Below are 21,193 nucleotides of genomic sequence, written 5' to 3' on the forward strand. Positions count from 1 at the left end.
GTAGTGATCTAAAGGTACAGAAAAATGTCAAGCCTTCTCCTCTTCTCATTCTCCTAAAATCTGACATTTTCCCTTCAAAGTAGAATGAAATTGTATAGCTTTAGATGACCATATATATATATATTTTTTTCTATACAGCTCAAAATGTTTTTGCCTTTGTTCTTCTAGTTGCCCCACTATTTTGTTTGTAGAACCACTTTCCAGAGTTTTTCTTGGAATTTTATATGGGTTACTTGGAAAGCTGAACTCATCCAGTTGTAAATTTGGGGATATCAATGACAAGATAAGGCCTCTCAGCAAGTTAGCATCAGGGACTCTGATCCTGCCCCAAGTCAGCAGGCTGCCATGGTAAGGGGAGAATAGTCTTTCGCGGTTATGCCAGGACACTTAGTTATGGAGCGTTTTATAGAACCTATATAAAATGTTTTCCTCTCCATTGAGCAAGAACTCAAGCGTTACCTAAGTTCCATGCACACCCATCTAACCCTGCCCAAGCCAAGAAATAGAACATCCCTGGAATCCCATAAATTCCTGTTAACTATGTCCCGTTACATCCTCCCTCCTCCCCAGATGTGGGCACAATTCTCACTTTTAATGTTATAGATTAGTTATACTACTCTATGTTTAAAAATTATTACATACAAGTAATCCTACAGTATCTATGTAATGTGTACAGTTTCTTACCTAAATAACATGGCTGTGAGCTTCATCTATGTGATTGCATGTAGCAACGATTCACACATTCGCATGGGTGGTTTTTTTTTTTCAGTTTTTAATTATTCCTCATTTATTTCCAACTTTTTTTTTTTTTGGCTGTGTTGGGTCTTCGTAGCTGCGCGAGGGCTTTCTCTAGTGGTAGCGAGCAGGGTTGGGGAGGGCTGCTCTTCCTTGGGCACGTGGGCTTCTCATTGCCGTGGCTTCTCGTCGCAGAGCACAGGCTCTAGGCACGCGGACTTCAGTAGTTGTGGCACGTGGGCTCAGCAGTTGTGGCTCTCAGGCTCTGGAGTGCAGGCTCAGTAGTTGTGGTGCACGGGCTTCGTTGCTCTGTGGCATGTGGGATCTTCCCACGGCTCGAACTCTTGTCCCCTGCGTTGGCAGGTGGATTCTTAACCACTGTGCCACCAGGGAAGCCCTGCTTTTTTATTCGTAGTATCTGGGGCAGACCATTGCACCGCATGTTTTCTATGAATGCTCACTATAGCCCTATCTACGAGGGGGGTACTATTATTAACTCCACTTCATGTGTGAATGAGAGGAGACTTGGAGTAAACTAGCCTGTCCAAGGTCACACCAGGGAGGGGATGGCAGAACCAGGGCTTGAACCCAGGCTGACTCTAGAGCCCATCCTCTTAATCACTTAATGAACTATCTGAATCTAGGAAGATGGGGCGCCGGGGACCTCCTCTTATTCAATTTCAGGCAGCCATTGTTCAGCTTGCAGGTCCACATCACTCTGGGTGTGGCTACCCACGTTGTGTTTCAAAAATACCTTCTCATTGAGGGTTTGGGGATTGGGGTGATTCCAGGGCATCCAGGGCCCTGCCTACTTCCACCTTCAACCTTAATTGATAAGGTAGAGAGCCTTTCTCATTTACCTAACTTGTCTTGTTCACTTTCTGAGTAGCTGGTAACCTGCGGGAAAGTGGGTGGGAGAGAGGCAAAACAAACAAACAAACAAACAAACACATCAACAACAAAACCACCCTAACCGTATTCCTAACCTTACAACGTCCTAGCATTATGTCGCCATTTGCAACATCAGGGGATTAGAGGGGTTGTTATATGCATGCATCGTGATTTTAAAACAACAAACAAAGAAAACAAGCCTCAAGCAGTGTGCTGTTTGCTGCGAGAAAAACAGAACTGGAAATGGGTTCAAAGCTTGAGTCCGTCTTCAGTTCCCCCATCTTGCTTTGACTGCCCCACCTCCTCCAAGCCCCACTTCGCCATCTTCCAAGACCTGCAGAGATCTGGCCTTATGACTTCCATAAAACTCTCCTCTTTTTTTTTTTTTTTTGTCAGTGCCACGCGCCTCGTGGGATCTTAGTTCCCCGACCAGGGATTGAACCCAGCCCCTCTGCAGGGAAAGTGCTGAGTCCTAACCACTGGACCGCCAGGGAATTCCCAAAACCCTCTTCTCTGGAAAGGATTTGAAGTCTTGCAGAGAATGTGAGAGACAGTTTCTCTCCTCCTTGAGTATTTGCATTTGAACTTCAACCCCAGGGGTGGCATGAAAGATTTGTTTCCTGCTCAGGGAATTTCAGACAGTAGCAAGTAGGAGGGGAAAGTGTCGTACAGGAGGGAATCCCTTAGGGTCTCCCTGTGGTTAGTGCATACAGTGACCCACACCTCCCAGGGATGATTGTCCTCTTTTAGTTTAGTAATAATAACAACAGGCATATGTGGCAAGTGCTCTACATGCATCATGTCCTTGAACCCTCACATTTGCCTGTGAAGAAGGTTCCCCATTTATACATTAAGAACTGAAGACCCACAGATGTCAACTTTCCCAGGGACACAGAACTAGCACACGGGTGGAGCTAAGACTTGAGCCCAGGTCTTTCTAACTCCAGACCCTGAACTTGTAGGATTAGTGCCTTCATAATGAAATGGAGGAACTTCACTGCATTGATTCCTTGTTTCTCAAGAGTCAAACTTGAAAAGCTGTCAGGGAAGAGCTCCAGGCTACATTGTGGGTCCACGATTGGCTTGAAGTAGGCACTTCCCAAGCCTGACCTGGGACACTAAATGCAAAAGGAAGCCAGTCCTCTCGTGTTTACCTGGCTAGTTCTGGGTATAGGTTCTCATTCTTCTAGACTCCTCCCTGTGACTTGTAAATCACACTCAGAGTGTCACCCTCCAGTGCTCACTCATGGCATTTATAGACTTAACCACGATGCCAGCCTCCGTGTTGAGCACTTACCTCCTTCAATCTTCACAATCATTCTGCCAGGAGGCACAGTTATTATACCCATTTCAAAGATGGAGAAACTGAGTCCCAGAGCTCAGAGAAGCAGAGAGCCTCACCAACTTGGCTGGAGGTCTCTCTCAAGGTGATGGAGGCAGTTGGAATATGCCTGAGTCACCTGCCTTTCGAGGTGGGGCCCTTGCCATGGAGAAGCTCTCAGAGGGTGGTCACAGGTGGTTTCTGTTTCAGCCCCATCTCCAGGGAGGTTCTCCTCCTCAGCAGTGGCTCTTGCTGTGATCCTGCCTGTCCCGGGGGTTTTCATCGTGGTGGGCATTTACATCATCAGCTGGCTAATCTGGATACATTTCCGTGTCTCTCTGAGCCTCAGACCACCACTCCTTGGGGTCAGCTTCTCCTTTTCTCCCACCGCTCTGGCCCCAAGCCCGCCGGCAAGTCTCCGCATGGGTGCTTTTTGCTTCCCATTGTATGGAGGTATCATGATTTATTGATCCACTTTTCTATAATGGACATTTGAGGGGTGTGTTAGTCAGGGTTCTCCAGAAAAACAGAACTGATAGAAAGATAGAAAGATAGAACGATAGATAGAGAGAGAGAGAGGTATATAAGAGAGGATTTATGATAGGAATCAGTTCACCCGTTTATGGAGGCTGAGAAGTTCCAGGATCTGCTCTCTGTAATTTGGGGAGAACCAGGAAAACCAGTGGTGTAATTCTGTTCAAATCTGAAGACCAGAGAATCAGGGGAGCCAATGGTATAAGTCCCCATTTGAGCCCAAAAGCCTGAGACTTGGGGCAAGGAGCTGGTAGTGTAAGTTTCCCTACGAGTCTGAAGGTCCAAGAACCAGGAGTGCTGATGTCCTTCTTGTTCTATGAAGATCTTTGACTTACTGATGATGACCCCCCCATGCTGGTGAGGACAATCATTACTCAGTCTATCGATTCAGACACTAGTACCATTCAGAGACAGTCGGAAGTAAGTTTTACTAGCTTTCTGGGCATCTCTTAGCCCAGTCAAATTGATACATGAAATTAATCATTACAGGTGCCTTCCAGTTTGAGGCCTGTCATAGTTCAGGTTTCCTAGAAGCAGAGCCAGAGACAGGAATTATTGGATAAGTAATTCATTAAGGGGTACTCTTAGGAGAAACCAATAAGGAAGTGAGGGAAGAAATGTGGGGAAAGTTCTGGGTCAGAGAGAGAAGCTAAGCAAGGATGTGGATTCAGGAAAAGCCTACCCCCAGCCTGATCCTGTAGGGAGCTCTGGAATATAAATTGTACCATGTACTGCATATAAGTCCTTTATCAGATAGGCGATTTTCATTATTTTCTCTAACTTCTCTTTTTGTTCTCTTCATATTGTCTTTCACAGAGCAAAACTTTTCAATTTTAGTAAAGTCCAGTGTATCCATTTTTCTTTCCTAATAAAGTTAACTTTTCAATTTTACAATAATTTTTGGTGTTGTATCTGGAAACTCATCACTAAACCCAAGGTGATGCAGATTTTTTCCCATGCTTCCTCTAGAAGTTTTATAATTTTGCATGTTTACGTTTAGGTCCATGATCCCTTTTGAGTTAATTAGAAGCTTTTTTCTTAAGCTCTTACATTGGATCTAAAAACCTCATAGAACTGATTTTTTTTTTTTAGGAGACAAAATAGAGGTTAAAATTAGGTTTTTTTCCATATGAATTTCAGTGGATGCAGCACTATTTATTGAAAAAACTGTCCATTACTCACTCCTCTGCAGTGTCACCTGTGTCATAAATGAAGTGTCCTTTTTTAACTGGGTCTATTTCTGGACACTATTCTGGTCCAGTGATATATTTGTCTGCCCTTTGCACCAATGCCACACTGTCTTCATTAATGTGGCTTTAGGAGAAGCATTTATATTGGGTAGTGTAAATCCTCCAATTTCACTCTTTAAGACTGTCTTGGCTATTTTTTGTCTCTTTGCGTTTCCATGTAAAAGGGAGAATCAGCTTGAAATTTCCATTGAAAATTTTTGGAATTCTGATTAGAATAGCATGAAATCCATAGACCAACTGTGGATAATACAATATTGGCTTAATGATATTAATTCTTTCAAACCTTGAACATGACACAGTTGACCCTTAAACAACATAGGTTTGAACTGCGCAAGTCCACTTATATGTGGATTTTTCTCAATAAATACGTGCTACAGTGCTACACGATCTGCGGTTGGCTGAATCCATGGATGCAGAACCATGGATATGGAGGGACCACTGTAAATTTACACAGGGATTGTCACTGTGCAGGAGGTTGGCACCCCTAACCCCTGAGTTGTTTAAGGGTCAACTGTATATCTCTCCATTCTTTTGGGTCTTCTTCAGTTCATCTCAATAATATTTTATAGTTTTGTGTGCAGAGGTCTCATCCATTTTTAACTAGATTTATTTCTATGTACCTGAAGTTGTTTAGTTGTTATATGTGCCTCCATTTCGTTTGTTTTGGTTTTTGTTTTTTTTGCGGTACGCGGGCCTCTCACTCTTGTGGCCTCTCCCGTTGCGGAGCACAGGCTCCAGACGCGCAGGCTCAGCGGCCATGGCTCACGGGCCCAGCCGCTCCACGGCACGTGGGATCTTCCCGGACGGGGGCACGAACCCGCGTCCGCTGCATCGGCAGGCGGACTCTCAACCACTGCGCCACCAGGGAAGCCCCCTCCATTTAGTTTTTGATTGCTCATTGCTGGTATATAGAAATACAATTGACTTAAAAAAATACTGATTCATAGCTAGTGATTCATTATAATAGTTTTCCCCTTCTTTATTTGGGTCCTGGGCTGAATATCTCCTGTTTATCTCTCCAGTTACAAGCGACCAGTTCTCCATACTGCTCTCTGCCCTAATGGGTTGCATATCAAAGGATCTAATGCCTTTGACCGTCTTCGGAATTTGGCCAATGAGCCCCATGGGAGAGGGCTGTAGGGGAGAGAAGAGAGTGCAGCCAGCATGTTTATCTGTCTGGTTCCATCCCTATGAGAGAGCCTCTGGCTGACTGTGCCTCTCAACAGAAAGTCATGGCTTCTCTCAAAATGGCCGCTTCTGCAGGGATCACTCTCCTAGTTTTCATCCCCTTTTGTTTTCTTGAGCTTCCAGGTGAGAGAAGCTCCCATGCTGTTGGCCCTGAGCTCCGTCACCTTCCCCGCGGCTCCGCTATACTTTGCCCACAATGCTGTTATAGTCGTCTTGTAAATAAGCTCAACTAGAATGATCCTAGTCTGTGTGGGGGCTGTTTCTGTTGGGATCCTGGTTGAAACGGGTAGAGAGACTTCTAAAACAATGCAAGCCTTCATTGCAGGATGGGAGGCCAAAACTTGTAAGCAAGTCCTTAGGAGCATTGGAACTGCGTTATTTCCACATTGGTCCATTAGTTCCTACCTCCTTCTATTTTGTCAATGAGAAAAAGAGCTCCAAACATTGGCTGCGGGTTCAACAAGCTGTGGGAACTGGGGTGGCAGTTCGAGTGACTACGTAATTTATCATCTCAACCTTTCTCACACATGCCAGAAAGCCCCCATCCTTACAAGATGTTGTCTTCATGCTTCCTCCAAGGCTATAGATAGGACCCCCACCCCCATTCCCTTTATAAGGCTATGCGCTTGCTTTGGGGCAATTAGGCAGCCCTCTATTGTCCTGTCTCGCTGCAGTGGCAGCTGTTCCTTGGTTTGATATACCAGAGCAGTGTACGAAGCATTCGGCAAGTCCACAGACTGGGTAAGCCTCAGAAACTGGGAAAGCAAAATCAAATCTGGATAGACATCAGTTCCAGTGAGGACAAATTCCCATCTCACCAAAACGAACGCAATTCATTTTCATCAGCTAAGCCTGGCTGAGCCTTTCAAAGAACAGCACCACAAAAAGCCTCGCGGTTGGTTACTTCTGCACTGAGTGATGGCGGGAACTGGGTCCACCCAGGTGAAGGGAAGTCATGCTTTCAAGAATGACTTCTGTCCGTGCTCCTGTGGACACCTGTCCACAAGCCCACTGAGTGAGCACGGGCATTGTTAGAAAAGGAGGCTGAGTATTATTGGTTAAAACCCTAGCCACCTGATGATTAAGGGCCTCTTCCACACAAGCTCATATTGGTGAATCATTTCAAGAGACGCAATGCAAGCCTTTGTTATTATTGCAAGCAAGACACAGAGTTGATTCACTTATGCAAAACTAATTTATTGGAGAGGCATGAGACAGCTTATGTAATCAAGGGGGATGTCCAGACATCAGAAGGCACCTGGCTGTGGGACCTGGGATGGCAGTTAGAGTGATTATATAATTTATCGTCTCAACCTTTCACTGTGGAGAGTGAGAGGGAGTGCTGTTAACAGTTGTGTTGGGACCACAGGCGAACGTTCATTGCAGCATGTGGTCCCATGGGGATAGTCTCTTTGGACTTTCTAATTAGGAAGCTTTAGCTCCAGCTCTCTCTCATTCTTTAGCCCCTCCACTTCAACTTCAAACTCTAGGGAGAGAGGGAGACATTGCAGAACTTGGGTCACATGTCCATACCTGGGACAAGGGAGGGTAGGAAAACCTGATTGATGGTCTCACTGAGCCTGAACCCAAGAGCAGAGAAGCACCCCATGTCCATCTTAAAGCGAAGTCAAAAAACTCTTACCAGATTAAAAGACATAATAATTCCTAGGCAGGCAAAACAGTGAATGTCTACTCCCCCCAAAGAGGCATATCAGGAATAACTGAGACCCAAATGACTTACTTTCCTGTAGACAATGCTTGAAATCTCTGCTGTGCAGTGCCAGGCAGTGAAAAGAACATGGTGATTTGGAGCCAGGGGACTTGGGTTGAAGCGGACTCCATCACTTTTCCGCTGGTGCCACTTGATGCAAGATACTGGGCCTCTTTTTAGACTCTGTTACTTTACTTCTAACACAGGGAACAAGAAGCCTGGCCGGAATAGAATGTTCTGAACACTGAAGGAAACAGTATATGCAAATACCTATTGGAGGCTGGCTCGCTGTAGATTCTCAGTGATTCACCCCTCCAGCACCCATACCTGATTCTTTTCTTAAGGAAAAAAAAAAAAAAAGGCAACTTTCCTGCAATCGAAATGGAATAGTTCAGTCTATGGAGATGGATGAAGCCGGACTTGATTCCTGATGCCATCATTTGCTATAGGTCATTGATAAAACTGACTCCTCAGCCACAGTTGACTAGAGACTGGTATGCATGTGCTCACTTTCTCAGCCTGGAGGGACGGCTAGAAATTCAACCTTGAACCACTTACTCTGAAATCCCTTAGAGCTCCCGCATTCTGTGATTCCATTGCTGGAATTTTTTCATGGGGACTGGCTGTAATCTTAGGTGATTCCAGTTCTTTCTGCATCTCTTCATCTCTCTTGGTCCATCTTTCCTGTCTTTTCGTGTCTGGCCTAGACATTATCCATGATCTCTTCAGTACTTGTTTCACAGGAAGGAAATTCTACTGGCTCAGCACCAAGCTAGGTCATACAGCTTGACACTCAGTTTTCTTTATGGTGCAGAATGTGGCCCAGATGCCTCCCACCCACCCCACAGTCTACATAGCTGCCCGGCATATGGCAACCAGTAATGACAAAAAGAGGGGTTGGGGGATCTTTGCTCCAATAACATAATCACCTGCCTATTTATTGTGTTCTAATAACATAGCTTTTGGACCTACAGTATTTTGTCCTGTTTGCACACCTTATGAGATAGCTATTATTAGTTCCCACTTTACAGATGAGGAAACTGAGGCTCGATGAGGTAAGACTCATTCAGATCCGAAGTCACAGAGCTAGGTTGTAAAGTTAGGTTTTCAACTCTAAAATACATAAAAGGAAGAAAAAGGAGCTTTCCAGACCCTCAGAGAGGAGTCAACACTGTAGACAGGAAAATACCCTGGTTTAGGGGTTAGGAGACAGGGGATGGTGTCCTGACTCAGCAGCTGACTTCAGCAAGTCAATCAGCCTTCCCAGCCTCCTTTCCACCTGTCTCTGTTTATTGAAAATAGTGACATTGACATCTGGTCTTCCTTCCTGCAACGACACAGCTGCCTCTGTGTGCAGAGATAGGAGGTGGCATTCACAGCGGCATTCTTATCATTGTCCCCACCCCTTTTCTGCCACTTCTTTAATATTGATGTGTCTTGACCTCAACCTCTCTGTCCCCACCCCTCCACCCAGGCTTGTGCCACTTTCTAAGAGGTCTGAAGCAGAGCAGGATGGGAACAGGGGAGAGAGCAGGACACCAGTCCCTAAGTTGCCTTGGGGCGTGTGTTCAAGGGCTCTTTTCCCAGCTGGTAAAAGTTTTCAGGGGGAGGTGGCTACCTAGGGGTCTTAAGGCAAAGAGCAAGCAGGCTAAAGATCAGAGCACTGGCCAAGCACACTGCTCTCTGTGCAGAGGTCCTGTGGCCACGACAGGGCCTCCCATAGTTCAGCGAGGAAGACGCACACCGGGTACTGGAGAGGCCCCAGGCATCAGAGGCTTACCTTAGGAATCCTAGTTACTGGGCTGGGGGCAGCAAGTTGACTCCCAGAGACCCTACCTGTCCTGGTCCCCAGAGCTCTGATCTGGGAAGGCTGAGCCTTCAGAAGGCAGAGGGTCAGGGGGTAGAACTGAGGCGGGTGCATGCTGACACGGCCAACCAAGAGAGCTGCCCACTCAGCCCTTAGATTGGCTCAGAAGCCTCCCCTGTCTTTTTCTGCCTGCCTGAAAACAGGCGAGCCAATGGAGGCCATCACAGGGCTTCATTTTCCTCCCTGCCCAAGTTCATGGTACAGGATTTGGTCCATCTGTCTGGACAACAGTGGATCCTGAGTGATGTTCAAACCAGTCTCATGGTGTCAATATTTTGGATCAGTTTACGTGTGGGTGTAACTTAGGAACTGTTCCCAAGTTCTGCTGGAAAAGATTGGACTTCCAACCTGACTAAGGCAGCCTAATGGGCCTTTAGTGCTAGAAAACACCGATACGGAACCACAGTCTCCTCCAGAAAGAGCCCGAGAGCCCCATTTTCCAGCATTCAGAGGCCTCCACTATCTCACAAATGATAACCTCTGCAACAAGATATGTAAGAGTCCTCTTCTTATTTTCTGGATGGATCTTTCCAATGGAGTCACATCTGGTCAAATTATTCCCGGCCGCCTATTCCCTCCAGAGTGGTGTCCAATCTCCTTACCTTGGTTTAAAAGAAAAATCATAATCTGACCCCAGGTGTCCTACACGTTTTGCACCACTCTGCACACAGCTGCTCTCCCTGGGTCCAGGCACACTGGAGTCACGTCTGTTCAGTGAACCTGCTGGATCCTTTCATGATTTCCAGTCTTTGCATGTTCTTTAATTCCACACGTATTTATTGAGCATCTCAGGTGTACTGTGTTGTGTGTTGCAGGCTCAGGAGAGAGAGAACAGGGCCGTCAAATTTCTTACATTCAGAAGGAGAAATAGACATCAAACTAACAAACAATTCAGTATATAAACCATGTTGGTCCTAATCCTCCTAGGAGAGTTAATGCCAGATAAAGTGGTAGAAAATGACAGAGGCCACCATATTGAAGTTTGTGGATAAGAAAGGTAACTCTAAAAAGAGGATGTTCAAGCAGAGACTTGAATTAAAGGAGGGAACAAGCCATTAAAATATCTGGAGACAGAGAAGGGGCTCCCAGCTGGGGCGTCACAGTGGGACTATTGGTGTACAAGGCTAAGAAATCCCCTCCTCTTACGCAGCTTACGTTCAAGCAGAGGAGATAGACACTAAAGAAATAATCCTACATGCCCTGTGACAAACAATCACCCAAATAAGAGACATTAACCTAGTGTGATGTGTATTACTGCAGGGGAACGTATACTAGTCTGATGTGTATTACTGAAGGGGGACGTATACTCGTCTGTGTGTGTTGGTCAGTTCTCCCAATCATCCAGCTCCAGTTTCTTGAGTCTCCTCATTGCTCCACATCTATATCGGATCTCAGGAGGATGGAAACCTGGTGGTCCTCAAATAGAACACCCTGTGCTCCTGTCTTTGCATCGGAATCACCTGGAGTCCTACAATGCACTGGTGTCTTGCCTTGCAACATACCTACTCTAGGACTCTTTGGGGACAGATCCAGGCATTTTAATTCTAAAGAGTGGGTTTGATAAAAAGTCACCCCATCCAACATTTCAACATTTTAAATCTAGTACCCTTATGCTTAAATATCTCTCGTGATAGGGGAGCCCATTCCCCCACCCCAAGAGCCAGTAAGCTTGTGCTCATTTTGAGCCTCTCAAATCATTAGAACTCAGTCCTTTATGTCGAACACAAACCTAACTCTTAAGGGTTCTGCAGTTTCGATCAAAGTTGTACAGTAGATGCCCATGGCCCTTAGAGATATTTTGTTTTATTGCCCGAAGGTGTCATGTTTAACATGAATTATCAGCAATAGAAATAGAGAGATTTTACCTCTCTGGCTTCTCTTGAAAAATCAGAAGATCTATAAGCAGAGGGTTAGTTTCCTAAAGGGCAAAATGGGCAGGAGCTGATCAGCTGCTTCCTGGATTTAGTTGTGGCCTGAGTGAGCCCTAGTGCCTCTGTGCCGTGTCGTGTTCAACTGGTCTACCTCGCTCGTTCTCATCATGCTCCCGTTCTCTCTAGAGGTTGGGTTTAAGACCTCTCTTTCCTGTCTCTGCTTCTGGGAAGGTCAACAGTCCTCCATCATCTTCCATCTGACAGCCTACCCTGCCCTGAATTCAGGGACCGTCACTATCTCGGGCTTTCTCAAGCCCAATATCCTCTGGGCATTCAGCTCCCTGGCAGAATCAGGCTTCCAAACTCTCCAACATCTTGGTTTCTCCTCTAGATTCTTCAGTTTGCTAAGTTTTCCCCCAAAGCAAGAAGCAGAATTTGCCAATTTTCCTTGGCGTGAATCGCCCGATTCACGTTGGATTTTTCAGGTTTGTTTCCTCCTTGAAAACCCTGAGTTTGAACTTCTTCAGATTTCTCCAAGTCCTCCCACCACCACGCACTTGTTTCATTTCATTCAATGTACCTTTGACATTTTAATTTTACCCTCGTTTCATTTGTCTGCCGCCTGCCCAATTCACCCACGCATCAGTCAAGATTTTATTAAGAGATTATTGCTTACCTACGAAATAAATCTCCTCAGATCTCAGTAGCTGCCAGTTCAGGTTCAGTTAATAATGTCCTCCTTGATCTTTTGCAAACAGTTTCGAACTTCATTAAAAATCCTGGAAAACCTTTCCAGCATACACACACGCACATACACTCACCCACACACTAATACGCAGCAGGAGCTAACTTATTGATTCCTGTGAAATTCTGGTAAGTAAAACATTATCTTTATTGGGAAGGAATGCTTTATAAGTGATGTGATACATAGAATACAGGCAGGTCCCGAGCCCAGCCCAGACTCCCACTTTGCGGTGACCTGGGAATTGGTTGCCAAAGTTATCTAGGAAGGGAAAGTCGTTTTGCATAACGGATGGAGAAAATTTTTGAATTTCTTTCTTGAAAACCAAGGAGAAAGGAGGCAGCTGGTGACTGCATCGGACAGTGATCATCCATGGAGGGGTGGCCAGAGAAGGACTTTGGGAGGAAAGGGAAGACCCTCTAACTCCTTTCTCCTTCTTTCCATCTTTAGTAAAGTCTACATTGATCACTAATTCTCTTTGTGACAGTGTGTTCCTTTAGGGGAAGGTAAAGCATGGCCAAGTTCAATATTCAGATTTTTAAGGGTCAAAGGCAAGGAGGGAAAGGACCCAGGAGCCGGAGGCAGAGGACGTTATGAGTGGACATGTCTCAGAAAATTGAGCACAGGGTTGGGAGAGCTTACAATTTCCAGGAACCATGACTGGATTCTGAGATAATAATATCAGTCAATATATATATATATATATATCTGTATATATCTATGACCTTAAATTTATCACAGCAAATAGTTCTCTGGCACACTAAATAACAAAACTTCTTTCTATGTTGGCATGGGTATGTGGGTTGTGGGGGGGTGGGGTGAGTGGTTAGTGGGTTTGTAGATTCACAGATGCTGTGAAATGGAAAGGAAATGTAAGATTCTATCCTCAAGTGGTGTCTGAATCCTATCTAGTCCTTTGCTGTCTACCTGTTACTATATTTAAACACCTCCATGGGTAAAACTCACTTCTTGAAGCAGCCCAATCCATTCCTGGACAATTATGAAGGAGGAAATAGCCTCCTGAGAATGAGGCAAACTTCTTCTCCCATTGTTCTATCCTTTTACCCTAAATCTACACTGGTTGTGAGACAGGCTAGGACCAGGGAGCTGGGACCCTTTGCTGCACTGCTGCAGTGCTTGCACCTGGACCAAAGTCTCCTCCAGCAACAAAATACAAAGAATCTATAAGGGACTAAAAATAACTGCGTGCATGTGCAGTTGGGGCAAATTATGGACAAAAGATACAAAAACAAACAAACAAACAAATCCAACTGCCACTTCTGAAGAGCTGGGAGCAAAAACTGGGTGTCTGGAGCAAAAGCAGGGCACCGTGCGTGCCCCCTGCACTCCACACCACCTAAGGGGTGGGCAAAACACCTAAGCCACCCCTCCAGCCCCACCCCTGGACACACCCCTACCCTCACCCCACATAAGGAACCCGTTCACCCCCCACCCTTCAGGGAGCCAGCAAGGAGCCTGTTACTTGTCCTTACTCCGTCCTCCGGCAGCAGGAGCCCCAGTAAAGCCTTGCCTGAATTTCTTGACTGGCATCTTATCAAATCTTATTTATGGGGCCAGGCCAAGACCACCGATCAGCATCAGTTGCACCTAAAACAAACACACCAATCTTCCCATAATGGTTGTTAAGATAGTTTAAACCTTAACAGGCTCCCGGGATTTATTTTCTTTATGTTAATTACTTCCACTTTCCAGGTTCCTCCTATACCTCCCTCTCCATCCTCTGGATGAAGTCCTTGGCTGTGTATTCCCCAACAAATGTAATACTTGGGCCTGAATGTCATGTTCTAGACCTTGTGTGAGTAGCATAGTGTCCCATTGATTCTATACCTGAAATCACTTTACCCTTGGCCACCCGGCTGAGGAGAGCCTCCATCCCTTCAGGTATGTATGTAGATCCTCTCTAGTCAAAGGCAAGGTGAAACAGGGACCAAATGCATTCCAGGTTTGCAGCACACACTGTGTCCTTAGGACCACTTCCTGCTATAGATCAGAGAGTTTTTTCTCCGGAACCTAGAGACACAGATCACAGAGTGGACCTAATCGCTCCGATTCCCATGAGGCCTTCTCAGAGTTATCTGGAGTTCTTCTGACTGACTCCTATGAGAAGTCAAGTCTCTGGAATGGATATCAGCACAGATCATGAAATTCAAGACAAGGCTCAACAAAAACATGGTTCTCCTCTCCAGATCTCAGTCCATAATAGACAAATTTGGTGAAGCTGCCCTCTTATCAGTGATCGACAACTCAAAAAGGTTAGTTGTTTTGTACATTAAGGAAATCAATTTAGTATTCTCTAAACATGCCTCCAGTTAGCCTGGGGCAACTAGCCCTGAAGGGAGGAAAAGCAAGACGGATGAAACAAAGGGAAGTGAGACATAGATTTTCTTTGTCACTAAATTAAATTGCTACTTGGTTTCCATGATTTTCTTCATTCCACAGATGCAACAGTCGTGACAGCAGGACTGTGATGGAGTAGTAATGGAGCGCTTACTGTATCTAGTCATCTTCTCATTGACTCCTCACAGCAGCTCCAAGGAATAAGGAAGCAGAGGCTCAGGGCAGGGACACTACTGACAGAGATTGTCTGTCAGGGGTGCTACTTCTCCATCTTGCCAGGTGTAGGTAGTGGGGATCAGGGAGGAGATGTCTCCTCTCTTCACTGAACTGTCTTGCGTTAGGGCAGCTTCTCTCTCCTTAGCACTTGCTTTCCTCCTGGAGCACATTAGCTATTATTATTTAAGGTGATGGGGGAATTCAGAGATGAAGAGAAAGAATGCACATAACACTGGTCTTAGTACACAGTATATACTCAATAAATATCATACAAAGGAGCATAGAATTCAGGGCAATAGTCAGAGCTACCCTCTTAATGGTCATGCAGGGCAATGTCAAGCAGAGACGTTCATTCATTCAACAAATGTTTCTCGAAAACATAATACATTCCAGGCAGAAACAAAGGAACAGAGAGGAGGGGAATCTCCCAGTGCTAAGTCCTTGATATATTTTTAGCAGCTTGACTCTATACTATTTTCTAGAGAAGAAAATAGACCTAAAGCAGGCTAGTAACTTATTCAAGGTCAAGTGACTGGTCACTGGAAGAAACTGAGGTCGAACTTACATTTGCTCAATTTTTCCAAATGCTTGATGCTTCTGCTGAATCATTCAGCTTCTTCTTAGGGAAGATTGAAAATTTCTGGCACTTGATCTGGAAGCTGCAGAGCTTGGGAAGTGAGGGCAGGAGTGGAGAGTGAGTGGTGGAGAGACAGGTGAGGGCAGGGGCCTCTTGTACTTACAGGCCAGTACCCCACGCTTGGCAGGGATCCAGGCCAGACCAAAGAGAAGCTTCTGAGGCTTGAGAAATCATAGAGCAACTCTTAGGGCTCATCTTACCTCCCTCTCCCCAGCTGAGGCCTCATTGCTCTACTCTGTGCTCTGCAGTCAAAAACAGCCCTCCGTCTCCTGAGCCAGAGAAGGCAGGAAGACCTAAGGAACAGGAACTTCAGTTGGGAAGCTAATGTAATCCTGAGAGTGGGAGCCCAGTTTTGAGGTCAGTGTTTATGAAACATGAGTGGCCTAAATCACGTCTTAAAAGCCCAGGCCAGAGGGGGTGGTACTGATCTGAAGGTCAGTGACCTGTAACTGCAATGACTCCATCCTTCTGTCCCGGAGTTCTGTGTTCACCTGTGCCATTCGTGGGAGGTGGCCTCGGGTTGCATATAGGATGGGGGTTCGGAAAGAGGTTCGAATGCTGGCTCTCCACTTACGTGTCGAACTGCATATGGCTTTTTCAAGCCAGTCTGATCTACCTGAGGCACAGAGAAAGACCGCTGGATACCCCACCCTGGAGAACTGAGCCTCAGAGAAAGTCACACGTGTGGGTGCTGCCAGGTCTCTCTCCTTTGTCTTCTGCCCCTGAATCTGGGTTTCATGTGATCCTCCTGTAAGTCGGATCCTGCCAGGGACAATGGATTCTGAACTTCGCAGAACCTCGCAGCTCACAGGTTGGCCCCTAGAGAGAGATTAGCGTACTCTCCATAGTAGCAATTCAAATATCTCAGGAAAAGAGTCTGATTGGTTCAACACAGGTCACATGCCCACCCCTGGACCAATTAACTGGCCAGATGAGCAAGATTATCGGTGGTCCTGATAGCATTTAGTTGGACTGGGGGAATAATTTCCTCCAAAGAATTATGACATTCCCAGTAAAAGGGAGTGATTTCAGAGAGAAAACAAATGTCCATATCACCTGAGGGAATTCTACTGAACCTCAATTTGCTGATTCATAAAGTTGGTGTAATAGTTATCTTGCAGGCTTATTATAAAGAATAGCTGCAATAAAACTTGGGTATATGGCACCTAATGTACACACAATACTTTACTATTCACACATTGAGTGGCTTTTATCTTTCATACATTTTTATTACTTCCCCCATGACTAAAGTAAACATAAAGTAAAGCTCATTACTGAGAATATGGAAAGTGAAAAAATTAGTGGAACAAGCCTCCCATATTCTACTTCTATGATCACATAATTTTCTACATCTGATTATCTAACATATTTTTACCCACTCATTTCACTTAGTGTAGTTCACAGGTATATTTTTACATGTTTTTGTAGAAGAGGGTATAGCTTGAACTTGGTCTGTGACTAAGGTATGTCTATTGGGAGAAGGAGAATATATATATTCTCAGACATATATTGTCATGTGCTGCTTTGCAGATAAGAAGGAGTCTCAGTTGAGGATGAGCATTTTGGGCAGAGGGCTGGCCAGCTTGGGTTTTGGTGAAGAGTAAATGGGTGGAAAGAGACTGAAGAATCACAAATGTGTAACAGCCACTCTAACGTATTCTGGTGCAAAGATGAAGCACTGTGGTGTTGGAGGAGGGAGTGTGGTCAGGGAAGGTGATACTCTGTCTTTATGCCAATGGTCCTGATGCTAGAGGGGCAGGTCGATCATGACGATGTAAGGCTGAGGTTTAGAACCGCTGGAGCAATGTCCCTGAGGATTTTTGTTATTTTTATTTCTTAGCAGGGTAGAGTTGCTTCACAGCGTTGTGTTAGCTTCAGGTGTTCAGCAAAGTGAATCAGTTATACGTATACATATGTCCACTCTTTTTTAGATTCTTACAGTGTTTAAGCTAGTATTATTTCATGTCATATTGCATTTGCAAGAACTACAAAAATAATGAATATTGATGGAGTTAATGGACATCTCATCTTGTGCTTGATTTTAAGAGAAACAGCTTCAGAGTTTCACTATTTGAGAATTACGTTTATGAGTAGATTTTTATCAATACTGAGTCATTACCTAGTTTCTAATATTATTTTTCTTAGCTATAATCATAATAGCTACCAACTTTTATCAAATTCCTTTCCAGCATCTGTTCCTATGTTCTTACCCTACCTTCTTCCTGCCCCCAACATGCAGCTCTGTAGTGGAGGGGTTAAGAACAGGACTGAGAAACAATACTTCCCAGATGAGGTTTCCAGCCCTACCACTTACTCTGTGTGATCATGGAAGTTTAACTTCTCTTCTTAATGCCTTAGGTTTCTTATCTTCAAAATTCAATGCTAATTATGATTATGAAAACCAAACAGGATTACATGAGAGAGGAATTGTGTAAATACATGTAAATCATTTAGCAGATTATCTGGTGCAGAGTCCGTGCTGAACTCACACTGGCCTTAAAGATTTTCATTATTCCCATATTAAGAGATTTCTTAATAGAGTATCTTTGGAATAAGCCCTGCCAGGTCATAGTGCATGATCTTATTAGTTAATATTAAAGTTGTGGCCTCCCAAATAATAAAGAAGATTGATCTATAGTTTTTGTAATTATTGCCATTGTTGTTTCTTTTTTCAGAATTTTGCAGGATTTATTATTAAGGTTATGCTGGCTTAAGAGTTGCATGGTTGAGCCTTTCATTTTTCTTGTATTGTCAGAAGTTTCTAAATAGCATTGGGAATAAATGTTCTTTAGATCAGATAGAGCTCTGCAAACCCATCTGGCCCTCATCCCTTTTTTTAAGGGTATATCTTTCATCACTTTTCCAATCCTTTTTTGGTAATTAATCTGTTCAGATTTCTCTTTCTTCCAAAGTAGTTTTGGCAGTTTGTATTTTGATTGGAAGATATCCATTTTTCCAGGCTTGTTTACATGTTTATTTATTTGCTATAGATTTACACATATTATTAACTTGTAATTCTTAAAAATCTCCTTTATATGTGTTTAAACCTCCCGTTTCATTTTGAACCATGAATATTTTACCTTGTTTCTTTTTTCCTTAATCAGCCTCATAAGGCACTTATTTATATTATTAATCTTTTCAAAGAATCAGATTTTTGATATTTGTTCTAAAACATACATATTTTATATATATTTCATTAATTTCAGTTTTTACTTGAATAAGTCTTTCTTCATTCAGAGTTTTTGGTTTGTTATTGGTCCTGATTTCCGAAGAAGAGACTTAATTTCTTTTATATTTTGTCTTCCTTCTTACAAAACAATGCCCTTACAGGCTCTGTAATTTTCTCTGTATATTGATTTTGTTGTGCCCCCCTGGGCTTTGATATAAAGTTCTCTCCTTTTCATGGTTTTTTAGATAGTATGTAATTTCGGTGGCAATCACCAGGTTTTTAAAAATTCTAAGCAGTTGATAATTTGGGGCGCTCTTTTTTATTAATTATTTATAGTGATGATTTTGATCACAGCATGTAGTCTGTCAAATTTCTATTTTTGAATTTCTTAAGCTTTTTCATAGTCACAAATATGATCACTTTTTGAAAATGGTTGTTAGACATATGTAAAAATGTATAATATATATTCAAAGAACATAGGGAAATATATATACACGCATATTATTTATAAATATGTATACAACATGCAAATTAATTCCAGTATATGTAGCACTAATGTTGCTACTTTGACTTTCTTATTGTGTGCCTGGTATATGCTTATACATCTTTTCTATTTTCAATTTTATCTATTACTTTGTCTTAAATTCATTTTTGTCAAGAAGATGGAGATGGCTTTTATTTTTAAACAAGTTTGGCAGCCTGTGTCATTCACAGGTAGTATAACAACTATATATGATTTATTCCTTTCACATTCTTTGTATTTATTATTTATTGCATATGGTTATTTCCAGGTTTTTCTTTTATTTCTTGTTCCTGGTCTGTTCTAGTTACTACACATCCTTATTTTTCCACTTTGTTAGTTTAGAATTTATGCTGGCCTTTTTGATACCACTACCAATTACCTCCCCTCTCTTGAAGCTCAGAATCACTATTCTTCTATGGTTGCATTTAAATAAGATATCAGTTTTTACTCCTATGCAACATTCTTTAACTCACCTGCCCATTGCTGATTTCTTACCCCAATGTAATAAGAATTTAGAAATACTTTTACTTCTGCCTTCTGATCTATCACACATCTTCAGGGTTTTATTGACAGAAGGAGTTTGGTTCTTCCAGTTTTAACCATTTTGTCTTATAGAATGTGACTTCTATTTCAGGAATTGGTCTTTGGTATGTATGCTGTGCATTCCAAGACTTTGATGATTATGTATCTCTATCTCTACTTCTATCTTTATTTGCTTCTCACCCTTCCCTCCCATTTCTCCTGTCTTGGGATCTCTTGTTATATTCATTTCTTCTTTGATTAGAGTCTGTACTTCAGTATTTTCCTCAGGGAGGTGTAGGTGATACATTCCCTGAATCCTTAGGTACCTGCAAACATCTTTCACACCAACAGATAAATATCATCTTGGTTAGAGGTAGAAATCTTGGGTCAAAACTCATTCTCTTAGCAGTCTCACAGTGCTATTCTATTATGTTCTACTTTAGGACTGTGGATGAAAAGTTCCATGCCAGTTTGATCCTTTTTAATCTTTTTAAATTATTGTTCTTTCTGTATGGAAACTTTAAATGTTTTCTCTTTATCCCCGAGATTCAAAAACAAAGTACATTCTCAGACTTTGGCTTGGTGTGTGTCTTTTCTATTATCAATCTTGCCTAGAATTGGGTGAAGCTTTCAGGATTCAGACTCCAACCTTTCTTTAACTCAATGCATTTTTAATGTATTAACTGTTTCATTATAGCCCTTTCTCCGTCTATTATTATCTTGTTCACCTGTTAGTACAATGTTAACGAATGAACACTGTGTACTAGATAAGGTGTCCTTAAATGCAAACACAAATAAAACAAAGTTATATATTGATAGGTGAATGAAAATACTGTGGCCAGAGCAGCAGCATTTCAGCATTTGCTAATTCAGTGTTTGCATCTTTGTCTAGAAAATAACTACCACGAATAATGAGAACTGACAGTATCTGGAGAATCAGGCGATTCTCCAGCATTTTCTCTCTCTGGCTGTTAGATCCCTCTTGAGTAGATTGCAAATTTCCATTGCCCATTCAGTGGGGCTCCGGTTCAGCTACGAGGGTATCTTAGCATCAGTCCCCAAAGATGAGATAGGCACCTTGGTCTCTAGACTACAGACTAACAATTTACAAGACTCAGCTAAACAGATGCCTCCAGCCCATCTCTTCAGTTCCTATAAAGCTGTTCTGAAATCAAGGTCAACAGGTTTTTCTAGGAATGCTTTTTCCAGCCTCTGAACATTTTGGAGACCCCAAATCTCTACAAGTGCTGCCATGTCCTACTCCTCACCCCAGGATTCTCTCTATCCATTCCCAGGCTCTCATTTGACCTAGGGAGCAGAAATCCTTCAGCACAATTTTAGGTCTGGATTTTGGCACGTCCCAAGGATTTGCTTACCTGCACCAGGTTTCACGTGTCTACTGACTCCAAATTCATAGAGGTGGTTGGCAGGGGAAGTTGAAAAGTGGATGCAGAGATGTGATAAAGTAGCCTTCCTTCAAGAACGGTATTCTGAAATATATTATATACCAGTGAATATGCCACCAGATTCGATGAACACTGTCTTTCTCTACAGACACATTGTTTGGAAGTCTTGAATTTGAACTAAATGGGAACATCTTTTCTACTCCACATGTTGTCACAGGAGACGTCCTTCTGTCAATGGCTATCATTTCTGAC

The 21,193-nt window shown here is 43.3% G+C and overlaps 1 long non-coding RNA gene across 1 annotated transcript; it reads right to left on the reverse strand.

Moving 5' to 3' along the window:
* Nucleotides 1-15,240: 15,240 nt before the first annotated feature.
* On the reverse strand, nucleotides 15,241-20,958 carry LOC136792932 (uncharacterized). The gene is made up of 3 exons (XR_010837553.1): nucleotides 20,912-20,958; nucleotides 15,522-16,140; nucleotides 15,241-15,351 (listed from the first exon to the last, which is right to left on the reverse strand). It is a non-coding gene; the product is annotated as an uncharacterized lncRNA (long non-coding RNA).
* Nucleotides 20,959-21,193: the final 235 nt, after the last annotated feature.

Source organism: Kogia breviceps, chromosome 17, assembly GCF_026419965.1.
Source record: "Kogia breviceps isolate mKogBre1 chromosome 17, mKogBre1 haplotype 1, whole genome shotgun sequence".
In the NCBI taxonomy this organism is placed as follows: domain Eukaryota; kingdom Metazoa; phylum Chordata; class Mammalia; order Artiodactyla; family Physeteridae; genus Kogia; species Kogia breviceps.